General features: G+C 34.7%; 1 long non-coding RNA gene across 1 annotated transcript; it reads left to right on the top strand.

The window, feature by feature from the left end:
* The first annotated feature begins 8,960 nt into the window (after window positions 1-8,960).
* On the top strand, window positions 8,961-11,775 carry LOC123566069 (uncharacterized). Its single transcript, XR_008372172.1, has 2 exons — window positions 8,961-9,385; window positions 9,416-11,775. It is a non-coding gene; the product is annotated as an uncharacterized LOC123566069 (long non-coding RNA).
* The last annotated feature ends 2,583 nt before the right edge of the window (window positions 11,776-14,358 follow it).

The following is a 14,358-nucleotide window of genomic DNA, read 5'->3' as shown; positions in this document are numbered from 1 at the left end:
ATGTCCCAGATGATGCTACAAACGACAAAACTTTGAAGTTTCATTGAAATATCATATCGATTTAATAGCTTTATTTTAGTTAAAAGTTTGAGATTTTACACAGGGAGTCTATGATAAAGTCCGAGTAAAATGTAATCAATACCCAAGTGAAATAAGTATCATTCCACAATGTTTTGGACATGTTAAAATTATGAATACATGCGGGAAGTTCGATCTCAGCCTTCGCATAACGTACCCATTCGGTCCGCGGCAGAGTATTCTTAAAATACTGAGTATGTTTGGCAGAGAATATGTGTCGAGTAAATCGCTCTGACGCATTGTATTTTATAAAATTCCGCCAAAGAATGAGGAAACATCATAAAGTGTCTGCCGTGTATACAGTACCGAACTCACGTGCGTTGGCTTTTAGACTAGTTAGGTACACGGTGTCAATGCCTCGGCAATTTTATCCTGCAAGTATTTTCTCGGAAAAACATCGAAATTTAAACAAAGTAACGTTCACACATAACACTGAATAACTGTCTTCATTGTATGGTAACTCGCGGTGACCGGTAAATCATTTTTAATGCATGACATGCTTATTTCTTTACTCTATCACATTTTACAAATATGTTATATATTGGTAACGCGGTGGGTGGGGTAGCGCCGACGTCATGATTTTCGTTTCGGACCGATTGAGTTCTCAAAATTTCCGGAGCCCTGATCCCTATTGCAGCCAACCATCAGTGTCTCTTTGACTTTCGCTCCTGACCCCTATTGACTTCTTGCCTATAGGACTTTGCATTGGGGGAGACATGCGCTATTTTACAAAAGCATTTTCTAGTTAAAAATCTAAATTTAGCAATGGCGTGCATGCGATATGAGGCCCTGAAAGGGGTATGCAAAATAGGCAGTTTTCCATGTTGACTAATGATAAATTCGACCACCTTGTTATTTGCAAAATATATGTTTATAGAAGCTTTCTCATATACAATATTGAACAGTTTAACTTTATATTAAAAGCAATGGATATTGATATTTATTTGATTGGTTATGTCAGTAGACAGTATACATGTATGCATGGTGTTGTCTGAGAAATCAACGTACAAAATGTGTCACTATTCTTTGTTATTATCCCCCCGCCAAAGGCGAAGGGGATATTAGAAATGCTCTCCGTCCGTCCGCAACAATCTTTGTCCGGAACATAACTCCAAAAGTACTGGAGGGATTTTCTTCAAACTTCATACACTGATAGAACACATTGGGAGGATGTACAGTGTGCAAGAACAATAACTCTACTTTGCTTATTTTTTGAGTTATTCCCCTTTATCTTATTTTCTTAAAAAAATTTGTCCGGAGCATAACTCCAAAAGTACTGGAGGGATTTTCTTCAAACTTCATACACTGATAGAACACATTGGGAGGAAGTGTAGTGTGCAAGAACAATAACTCTACCTTGCCTATTTTTTGAGTTATTCCCCTTTATCATATTTTCTTAAAAAATTTTGTCCGGAGCATATCTTCTTCGTGCTTGGAGGGATTTTGATATTATCTTGGCACAAATGTTCACCACCAACACCAGGCAGAGTGTCTTGCGCAAAAACCAGGTCCCTAGGTCTAAGGTCAAGGTCGCACTTAGAGGCCAAAGGTCAGATACAAGAATGACTTTGTCCGAAGCATTTCTTCTTCATGCATGGAGGGATTTTGATGTAACTTGGCACTATTATACACCATCATGAGACGAAGTGTCATGCGCAGTTCCCTTCTTTAGAATTACTTCCCTTTGTTGTTACTTCAAATAGCTTTTATTGTAACTTTTTCATTACTAGTCGTAGGGAAAAATCGAGACCACTTTTCTATAGTACAACATGCATGCTACATCCAATTTTGAGGTGTATTTTGACCAATCTCTACCTGGTAAAGGTTTTTGTGTGGACTTACAATTTTTTTTTTTTTCTTTTTTTTTTTTAAGATTAACTTCCCTTAGTTGTTACTATAAATAACTTATATTGTAACATTTTTATAATTGACCGTAGGGAAAAAACAAGACCACTTTTCTGTGGTACAACATAGATGTTACTTTCCAGTTTTAGGTGTATTTTAAAGTATCTACCTGGTAAGGAGTTTTTTTGTGGACTTAGAAAAACAAAAGACTTACAATGATTACTAAACAACCACAAAATTAAAATTCCATTTGCAAATACAGCTGCTAGAGTAAAGAAATTTGCTGTGACGGGCGTATATTGTGACATTCTGGCACTCTTGTTCCCTGTTAGCTTTCCATTCCTTCTTTTTACAGTAGCCATATAGAAAAACATCATAACTATACTGTTAATGAAAATTAATAAAATTTAGCAGTAAACCACCTCACCACTGACTTATTCTTTCTTCCACATCTTTAAAACCCCTGATGCGGACCACAACTAAAAGGTTCTTCAAAGCTTTCCCCAAAATTAATACTTTCAGACACTAACTTGCCAGGAACTTTAGCCTTCAATTATAATATGCCCGGCGGGGGGATTAGCCATGTCTAACATGGCTCTTGTTAAATTTACTTTCGGATTGAAATTTTAATTGAACGAGGGAGGTAACAACAATCAATTAAAAGTGACATATTGTGAATGATTTACCTCCCTTGGTTGAAGAAAAAATACCATACAACTTTTTCATACAGCCTTATTACATATTGGTTTATTAGCTATTTATGCTAAAATATTTTTGTTTGATATGTCACAGGGAAAACTCAAAAATATGTGGTAAAGGTTATAATTGTTTGTCTGCAAGTCCATCAGGAACATGTATGGAATGTGACACATGTGGGGCCTCCAGATGGTCACAGTGCGTATGCGCACTGTAACCATGCTTCTCCCCCGCCATTTTGGAAAAAACGTTTTGTAAACAGATTAATGTAAGCATGTTTTTGGTCCAAAGTATTTACCTGCATTGTTTCTGTTGACACTTGTTGGTGTTCTAAGCGGCTGCTATGCGACGGTGTATTTGATTTTATAAATCATCGATCGTAATAGAATAATTAGAGGATGGTCAAGTTTATCATCTGTTCGAATTTATCATCAGTACCAGTACTACTTGTATTCTTAGTTCTCTTACTGGTGTAAATAATTACACTTATATAAGATATGGAAATTTACTTTTCATACTTTGTTATGAAAGCTCAGCATAAAACTATTATAACACTACATGTTATTTAGGTTCAGTTATACTTAAGTGGTGACTTTGCTAATTCATTGGTATATTCTAGATAAATCTAGTGGTGACTTTTGCTACTGTAATTTAATTGGTACTTTGTAGCTATGATTTTCTACATTTATTTTAAATGCACAGTCCTTCAAGTTGTGTAGAAGCATGTTACAGCAGCCAACTATTTGACTAGTAATTGATTCATCACGAGTTTTTATTATGTGCTTACATTACCCATACAGAATTTATCAAGATACTTATATATGTACACAGATTTGAAATCCCGTCTTGTATTATGTGGATGAAATACCGAGTTAAAAGTGATGAATTATTTTTACTTTGATGTTGAGCATAAGCAATTATGTCTCCCCCCCCCCCCCCCCCCCCCCCTGGGGCAGACCTATTGTTTTTGCCCTGTATGTCACACTTCATTTCCGAGCAATAACTGGAGAACCATTTGACCTAGAACCTTCAAACTTCATAGGGTTGTAGGGCTGCTGGAGTAGACGACCCCTATTGTTTTTGGGGTCACTCCGTCAAAGGTCAAGGTCACAGGGGCCTGAACATTGAAATCCATTTCCAATCAATAACTAGAGAACCACTTGACCCAGAATGTTGAAACTTCATAGGATGATTGGTCATGAAGAGTAGATGACCCCTATTGATTTTGGGGTCACTCTGTCAAAGGTCAAGGTCACAGGGGCCTGAACATTGAAAACCATTTCCGATCAATAACTAGAGAACCACTTGACCAAGAATGTTGAAACTTCATAGGATGATTGGTCTTGAAGAGTAGATGACCCCTATTGATTTTGGGGTCACTCTGTCAAAGGTCAAGGTCACAGGGGCCTGAACATTGAAAACCATTTCCGATCAATAACTAGAGAACCACTTGACCCAGAATGTTGAAACTCCATAGGATGTTTGTACATGCAAAGTAGATGACCCCTATCGATTTTGGGGTCACTCCATTAAAGGTCAAGGTCACTGGGGCATGAACATTGAAAACCATTTCCGGTCAGTAACTTGAGAACCACTTGACCCAGAATGTTGAAACTCCATAGGATGACTGTACATGCAAAGTAGATGACCTCTATTGTTTTTGGGGTCACTCCGTCAAAGGTCAAGGTCACAGGGGCCTGAACATTGAAAACCATTTATGATCAATAACTAGAGAACCACTTGACCCAGAATGTTGAAACTTCATAGGATGATTGGTCATGAAGAGTAGATGACCCCTATTGATTTTGGGGTCACTCAATCAAAGGTCAAGGTCACAGGGGCTTGAACATTGATAACCATTTCCAATCAATAACTAGAGAACCACTTGACCCAGGACCCGTCAAAGGTCAAGGTCACAGGGGCCTGAACATTGAAAACCATTTATGATCAATAACTAGAGAACCACTTGACCCAGGATGTTGAAACTTCATAGGATGATTGGTCATGAAGAGTAGATGACCCCTATTGATTTTGGGGTCATTCTGTCAAAGGTCAAGGTCACAGGGGCCTGAACATTGAAAACCATTTCCGATCAATAACTAGAGAACCACTTGACCCAGAATGTTGAAACTCCATAGGATGATTGTACATGCAAAGTAGATGACCCCTATCGATTTTGGGGTCACTCCATTAAAGGTCAAGGTCACAGGGGCCTGAACATTGAAAACCATTTCCGGTCAGTAACTTGAGAACCACTTGACCTAGAATGTTGAAACTTAATAGGATGATTGATCATGCAGAGTAGATGACCCCTAACAATTTTGGGGTCACTCTGTTAAGGTCAACGTCACAGGGGCCCGAACATTGAAAACCATTTCCAGTCAGTAACTTGAGAACCACTTGACCCAGAATGATGAAACTTCATAGGATGATTGATCATGCAGAGTAGATGAACCCTAACGAATTTTAGGGTCACTCTGTTAAAGGTCAAGGTCACAGGGGCCCGAACATGGAAAACTATTTCCAATCAATAACTTAAAAACCTCTCAACCCAGAAGGTTGAAACTTCATAGGATGATTGTTCATGCAGAGTAAATGACCCCTACTGATTTTTGGGTCACTCTGTTAAAGGTCAAGGTCACAGGGGCCTGAACATTAATAACCAGTTCCGATAAATAACTTGAGAACCACTTGACCCAGAATGTTGAAACTTCATAGGATGATTGAACATGCAGAGTAGATGACCCCTATTGATTTTGGGGTCAGTCTATTAAAGGTCAAGGTCACAGTAGCCTGTTCATGTAAAATCATTTTTTGGAAATAACTTGAGATCCACTTGATCTACAGTGTTGAAACTTAATAGGATGATTGGACATGCAGAGTAGATGACCCCTATTTATTTTGAGGTCACTTGATCAAAGGTCAAGGTCACAGGAGCCTGAACAGTGACTTGAGAACCACTAGGCCAAAAGTGTTTAAATTTAGCAGGATGACTGGACATGCCAAGTAGATGATCCCTATTGCAGCCAGCCATCAGTGTCTCTTTGACTTCCGCTCCTGACCTCTATTGACTTCTTGCCTATAGGACTTTGCATTGGGGGAAACATGCGCTTTTTTTACAAAAGCATTTTCTAGTTTTCATTATTTTCTAACCTGGTCTGTGTATGTCAGGTTAGGAGAATACCCAGAAAAGTCTATAAAATGTCCTTTTTCAACTTTTCATTGATTTACACAGACATAGTAAGATATTTAGAGTAATAACTATAGCAGGATTTTATTCAGTAAAACAACTTCCTTCGTTTAATTGACTAAGTCATATTGATTGTGAATATACCGTGACTCTTTTTAACAACAAAATTTACCTGAGTATTCCCTTGGAATGCAAAAACAAAGAAAGTAGAAACCAGTTAGTAATTTATAGAGAATATTTCTTCAATAAGGAAAAAAAATAATTCTGCTTGACAATGTTAAGCTTTTCTTAGTATGTGCAGTACATCTAGAAATGCAATGTTTTTGCCATCAATTTTTTCATACTTTCCTTTATAATTTCCTTGTACATATATAATTGAATTATATGAAGGGTCAAAAATCACGTTTAAACAAGCACACAGTTAATAACATGTAAAACCACCATTTGCACTTACCAAGGCAAGGCATCGTTGGTTAAAAACATACTGACTGTAGACCCAGTGTTACGTTTCTAGATGTACTCAGTATATGTTATTGTAATTTGTAATGAGATTTTGACACTAAGATAAATGTGTTCATATTATCGCAGTCAAGAGGAATGAAGTTACCCTGAAAGTATGAATTTCGTACTTGTTTAAATGAATTATGTTCTGTGTAAAATGTATCTAAACATTCCATGGTAGTGCTATAAATCAAAGTTTCTTTATCATGATTATTTTATACCTGTACTGTGAAAAAAATGCCACTAAATCATTATTGTTTATATAAACTGAAAAATATCATTATGTATTTGGTAGAACAAAAACACCAAATCCTTGATAAAACATGTTTGTTTGAGAAAAAAAACCAGTTTTAATCTGTCTGATTTTTTGTTACTCGTTTATGTGCTATAGTGATTGTATATAATTATTATTGAAGATTTTGTCTACAAAACTGAGGATATTTATTGTTCATATTTTATCTATGAGCTACTGTAACTAGTTAATGATAGTCGTTTAAAACTGGATATTGGTAAAACTGTTGGCATAAACAGTAATGAGTGGTATATTTTGTAAGTTGGAAATTTCATTAAAACAGATATAAATGTTATATATATTTGTGTATTTAGAGCTAGTTATTTGCTTTTAAATGATATTGATATTAAATGCTTTTATTAAGTCATGTAACAGAAAATTGTATGTAAATTTTGTCAAAATATTGTATATTACTGTTAACCTATATTGTGATAATAAAAAATGTGGTTGTCATTTTATAAACTGATTATAAGGAGAAAGTTATTTATTGAACCATACTAGGTCTTGTAATCTGTTTTAGAAATAATCTTAAACTGTCATGTTTGTAAAATCCTGGGTCTACCATAGACAGATTAGGTGTGCTTAATACACTTATCGTATGTATCTATTTTAAAGTTTATTTATACCGGTTGTTGCCACTGGTTACTCCCTCAGATGAAAGCTAGTGAATCCAGTTCAAGAAGCTTGCTTGGTTCTGTCAAGCATTCCAGATGTGAAGTATCTATACATGACCTCCTGCCAATATTATTCAAATTGTTCCGACTGGTCAGGAAAAAAAAAAAAACATGACCATCATGGGGCATGATCGCATTCCTCTACATTTATATGTTGGAAACTTTAGAAACCTTGACAGGAATTTCTGGTCCAGTTTTAAAAGAAATCCATTCACAGATGTTTTTTGGGGTGATTCTAAGCAAAGACTGTTAAACTTATTCCTGTTCACTGAAAATGGGCTGCAAGAGGGCATTGTCACCTTTCCCTATATGTATATAATGGAAACTCTTAAAATCTTCTTGTCAGAAGTTGCTGGCCTAATTTTAAGATAATTTCTCATTGAATAATTTCTCATAAAAAATCCTTTTGTAACTCGACTCTTTTAACAAAATCTGAAAAGTATTCTGACTTGTCTGCAAAAGAGCAAGATATTTTCCCCTATATTTATATAGTTGAAACCATCAGAGCTGCATGCTCAATTTCAAGGTGATTACACAGGAATGTATTTGGGTGACCCTCTACCAGATTAGTTCAGATAATTTCAAAGTGCCAGAAACAGGTAGTTTCCCAATATGTATTTAGTGGGAAGTATTAAAAATCTTGTCAGAAATTGCTCGAATTATTTTGAAATAGTTTTACACAATTTTTTTTTTTTTTTTTTTTTTTTTTTGAGATTTGTCAAAAAAGGTGGCTGCTAGAGCTAAAAATAAAAAATCTCCCGAACGGCTAACTCTGCCAAGGGTGTTCGTAATATTCCAATTTGTCAAAAGATCTGGGCGACAAAGCTTAAAAATTTCACTGGAGTTAAAAAATTGAAAAAATTTCAGTTGCCTTCACCCGCTTTATCACTGGTCCGATTCTGAAATCATTTCATAGAAATGTTCTTTAGGTGATTTTATATGAAGATTATTGAATGCTATCTCGATTTGTCAAAAAAAAAAAATACGGCCGTTTGGGCCAGAATTTATTTTCGCTATATCAGTGCATGGAAAACTTTGACGATAATCTCTGAATCTGCAGACCAATTTTCAAAGTTCCCAGCTTAGATAAGCTTTCCTGAGACATATAGTCAGTGTAGCTATGTTTTTGCAATTATCTTATTTAACCAGACCTTGTACAGAAAGGACATTGTCATACTTTGTATTTTCAGAGGACACCTAATGTAATTATCCAGTTTGAATGTGTACTTATGTATACATCACTTGTTTCTGCAGTAAAACAAATGAGTTGAACTTGATAATTGAACAATGATGTATCAGTAGCAGAATTTTTTTGAAGCAATGCATTTTGATACAATGTTATCTTGCCTAGGCTTAAAACGAAAAATCTTAACAACCATATGAACACACGCAATTCCAATGGTCTACATCTAAGGTTCCCTACATTTAAGGTAGTTTGCACTTCGTCAAAATATTCTACAACAATTTGAAACTTTTGAGACATAAGTCAGTGTACTATTTTGCAATTACTATTTACAGACCTTGTACAAAGGACATTGTCATACTTTATTTCAGAGAACCTGTTATTCTGTATGTTTTGATACATCAACACCTGTCTTAAGGTACTCATGAATTGACCATCACATGCATTGAGACAGTACAAATAATGTATTTTGGATTCTGTATGTCTAATCGTACTAAAATGATATTATCTAGGTAGCGATGATTTTTCTGCACGTAAATGCAATTTATTGGATACTACTGTTATATTCTTGATGTTATTTAATGATATATATTCATGTTTTTGTATTGTTTTCGTTGTTGTTGCGCATTACACACATAAGTGTAAGTTTGACAGTAAATGTGTAATGTTAACACTGTTACACATAGTTTATGGTACCGACTAAATCATGGACAAGTAAGAATACAGCCTTGTAAATTTCAAAATTCTGAAAGGGGCATATGATGTAATACTGGTATGTAACTATAAATACAGATTATAGCTACTATAAGATTTGTCCTTGAAAAAATCAACAGTTTCTACTGAACATACATTGTCAAAGTGTTTTATCAGTTACTATCCTGGTTCTTTTTTTTTAGCAAATCTGATTTTTGAACAAAATCTATGAGGTAATCTGATTTTTGAACAAAATCTATGAGGTAATCTGATTTTTGAACAAAATCTGTGAGGTAATCTGATTTTTGAAAAAAAATCTTTGAGGTATTGTCATCATTTGATGGTTGGAATTGGTTATGATTTTGTTAATAGGTCCACTCTTTCTTGAATGTTATAAGAGCTATAGGTTTGAAACTTTGTACATTCATGTATCATCATTATATTAATAAGTAGGCCAAGAACCATAACTCTTACTTGCATTATGTCAGAATTACGGCTCTTTTTGTACTTAAAAAATTTGTATTTCTTGGTGAATGTTTTTGTTTAGGTCCGTTTTCTTGAATACTGTATTAAGAGCTATAGCTTTTAAATTGTACATCTATTTATTATCAGTGGGTTAGTATAAAAGCCAAGAACCATAACTCTTTTCTTGCATTTTGCTTAATGTCAATAAGCATGGAATGTTTGATGTTTATTATTCAATCAGTTTATTTGAGTACAGAATGTTTCTTTTAAAATGAACTGTCTACTGGAAGTAAACTAGAAAACAGCACATAAAAGAGTTCAAAAAACATATTAAGAATTTACACAAATTTGCAATTTTCTTGGCATGTTAATGCTCGTTGATACTAACAAAGTCTATTTACAAGATGCGTATCTCATTTTACCACACTTTTCTTGAGTTAATTTTTGTTTAATGTCCTTTGATCAAAATCTTGCATAGGCATTGACAAAGATGAATACTTCTCAATCGCAGTGGAAGAATGACAGCTGTGTATGGGAGATTGAACCTGGATATCCATGTCATGTGAACGTGGACTTGGTCCAAAATGAACAAAATATGAACCATTTCTACATTTGTATGTTGTACTGTGAAAAAATAACAGGATTGCTAAAAATGTAAAATTCAGTCATTTTTGTTGCTTAAGACTGTTTTGTTTGATCTTTTGTTTATTTCAACACTGCTTTGTTAAGTGGCACTGTTCTGTAACCCCCTCTCTTCCTTAGTTTCCAGACTTCCCCACTTTTTATGTAGGTCGCCAAAATTCTTTTAAACCCATATTCAGTTACTTGTGCAACCATAAGAAGTATATTGAGAGCTATGCTGTGATGGATCACTTTTTATATATCACGTTTATGAAGAATATGAACCTGTTATAATAGAATATTGCATTTTAGAAAAACTTTAACAAATTGTATTTAAAGACTGACAAAATTGTGTGAAAAAAAAAATTGTGGTTTGGTGCAAGAACTATTTCCGACACTAATATTTCTCACATTTGAAAATGTAAAAATAGGATGTTGTTGTTCACAGGGGTGTGAAGAATTTTTGAAAAGTTTGGTCCAACAGAGTTGTCGTCACCTTGGTGCAATATTTATAGGTTATTAGCTTTGTATTGGGAAATATGCACAAGTTCTGCAGCGGAAATATTGCGTAACTTTAGGAGCGTAATATTGTTCTGCTAAAGAATGAGTGCATATTTCCCTATGCAAAGATAATAACCTTTTTATTACAAACGTATCTACACGTATAAATGTATATAATGTTAATATAATGAATTTGTTAAAAAGCCTGAATAAAATTGATAATATTGAACTAAATAAAAGAATTAATGCAATGACACTAATTAAATACACCAGATATGAAATTCAGTCGTCACTGTATGGAAAAATATTGACGTTTCCGGTACCATTCAAACTTAACGGGAAATAGAAACAAGTATGTAATAAATGATAATATAAAGTTATTATGTAGGTTTTGATATAATTTTTACAGAATGTTACTATTTATGACAAACATTAGACGGATACCTCAATTATACCCCCCAAGTTTTGTCTGTTAATGCATATACATGTATATTTAACACAAGATAGACAAGTGTTAAGAATCAAGCGATTATGTTTGTACTGGTATTATATACCATCTTGCTTGAATGAAATTACAGTCAGCAACAGACTGATTACAAGTATTTAGATATTTAAAATATTTAAACAGCAATTATCAAGGGGAAATAATGAGTCTTATTAATTATGAAATTATCTGTTACATCATTCATTACCTGATCAGTCACAGACACAACTTAGTAATAAAAAAAATCAAAGCGCAAGTCCGAAAATTTTGCATAAACTTAACATAGTTTTGGTTTGGTTATATTTTTATCTTATGTGTGCGTATTTTATTTTGTTTTTTGCATTTCATGTTCAGCATTTTTGTAAAACTGGAACCTTATCTATTATAAAGTTGCTAGTTCACATATTGTTTGATTTTTTAATGATTTGCCATACGAGGTAATTTTGTATATTTAGGAATCCTGTGCATATATTGTTTTATTTATTCCATTAACAGATTGTTTAAATAATTATTATATTAAATGTGACACTTAATAAAAAAGACAAAAACTTTTATAGTGAACGTTGTTATCTTTTGTTACCATGCTTTTGTAAAATGGGAGGCATTTGAGAGAATTTATTCCTAATAGAGAAGCATCATATAAGCGTAATTAGGACCAGTATCATGTTTAAAAGGTTCTAGTCTATTGCTTAAAAGCAGTGCCAGGGTCAGGTATATAAAACCGAAGCTGGAGTTCTGTAAGCATGTTGGCACCCTATTAAATAAAATACTTCAGTGTATAAGTTCTCCCTTTGCCTGCTGCAGATGAAGTTAAATCATTGAAAAAAGGCAAAGGATTGCCAAAGACAATGGTATTCATCTGTTTAGACTCTCCTTGTGCGTAACTTGATAAATACTGTGCTTCATGTATCTAAATATGGTCATAAATACCTATGCCTCTAATAAGTCAGGCCAAAAAAGTAACAGTTGGAGATCCCTTGGCTATAAAGACTTGTTTATCAAAATGGCATAAATACTGTGAAATTAACATTCGTGGGGGACCGTTTTTAACCAGGTTTTGAGTTATTAGATTGGGGTATGTCATTGGTCGGGCAGGCAGGCGGATGGGCGGCAGCGTCAAACTGGTGTTTCCGGTCAATAACTTTTGTTTCGGTAAAGATATTTGAATAAAACTTGGTATGTATGTAGCTGATATCAAGACAAAGGCTGGGATTGATTTTGGGGTTTCTGGGGTCAAGGTCAAGGTCACTGTTACTTAAAATAGAAAAAGTGTTTCCGGTCAATAACTTAACTTAGGAATGAGCTATCATGATGAAACTTGGTGTATAGAAAACTTATATAAAAGTTGTAGCTTGGGATTGATTTTGGGGTTTCTGGGATCAAGGTCAAGGTCATTGTTACTAAAAATAGGGTTAGGTTAGGGTTAGGGTTGTGCTTTAAAGTGGTGCACTATGATTCAGTATACTTTTTTATTCTTATGAAGTGTTGAAAACCTGGTTTCGTGGCATTGCCGCGTTTCTTGTTTGTGGATTTCGTGGTTGAGTCAATCCACGAAATTTAACCCAAACAAAAGTAAAATTCCCATTCATTTTATGTTCAAAAGTTGAAATCCATGAATTCATATCCCCACGAAATTGCCATTTTGATCAAAACCACAAAATTTCATGATTTTACAGTATATAAATTTATCCAAAGCAAGAAAGTTTATTATCAAAAACCTATATACCTGTACTGACCTTGGCCTTTATAGATGGACACCAGACACCATACAACCTAAGTTTGTGATACCGAGAAATACTTCTCGGTAGTTAAAATGAAAAAAATTGTTACAAAACAGCAAGAAATGTAAACTGCCTTGCATGACTTACTTTGAATATATGTATGCAAGTCTGCACACATCAATATTTTGTGCGTTTAACTGGAGCTATTAATGAATGTTCAAATACATGTATAAGATTCATGTATCGCAGTTACATTATCAGTGAAAATACAAGAAACCCCGACTATGTTGCATCCACGTTTACCATTTTTTAGCCCACCATCATCAGATGGTGGGCTATTCAAATCACTCTGCGTCCGTGGTCCGTCGTCCTTCCGTCCGTCCTTCCGTTAACAATTTCTCGTTATCGCATCTCCTCAGAAACTACCAGGGGGATTTTGACCAAACTTTGTCAGAATGTATTGGTACCCTAGTTGTGTCCCCCTGAAAATCAGACTGGTTCAACAGTTGTTTAGTAAGTTATGGCCCTTTGTTTATTTCTATAATTTACATAGATTTATATAGGGAAAAACTTTGAAAATCTTCTTGTCCAAAACCACAGAGCCTAGGGCTTTGATATTTGGTATGAAGCATCATCTAGTGGTCCTCTACCAAGAAGATTCAAATTATTTCCCTGGGGTCTAATATGGCCCCACCCCAGGGGTCACATGGTTTATATAGACTTATATAGGGAAAAACTTTGAAAATCTTCTTGTCCAAACCACAAAGCCTAGGGCTTTGATATTTGTAATGTAGCATTGTCTAGTGGTTCTCTACCAAGCTTATTAAAATTATCCCCCTAGGGTCAAATATGGCCCAGCCCTGGGGGTCACATGTTTCATATAGACTTATATAGGGAAAAGCTTTTAAAAACTTGTCAATACCTACAACATTCAGATTTGGACCACATGTATGGTTTTGAGTGGCAAGATGAACCTTGGCATGAGTTGACCTTTATTTTGACCTAGTGACCTACTTTCACATTTGTGTAGCTACAGCCTTCAAATTTGGACCACATGCATAATTTTGTGCACTGAAATAAACTTTGACCTTGACATTGACCTAGTGACCTACTTTCACATTTTTGAAGGTATAGGCTTCAAATTTGGACCACATGCATAATTTCGTGTTCCGAAATGAAATTTGAGCTTGATTTTGACCCAGTGACCTACTTTCACATTTCTCAAGCTACAGCCTTCAAATCTGGACCACATGCATGGTTTTATGTACCAAAACAACTTTGACCTTTACATTGACCTAGTGACCTACTTTCACATTTTTGAAGGTACAGGCTTCAGATTTGTACCACATGCATAGTTTTGTATTCCTAAATAAGATTTGACCTTGATTTTGACCTAGTGACCTACTTTCACATT

This window comes from Mercenaria mercenaria, chromosome 8 (genome assembly GCF_021730395.1).
Source record: "Mercenaria mercenaria strain notata chromosome 8, MADL_Memer_1, whole genome shotgun sequence".
Classification (NCBI taxonomy): domain Eukaryota; kingdom Metazoa; phylum Mollusca; class Bivalvia; order Venerida; family Veneridae; genus Mercenaria; species Mercenaria mercenaria.
The sequence above is the reverse complement of the archived record's forward strand: the minus strand, read 5'-3'. Positions and strand labels throughout refer to the sequence as shown.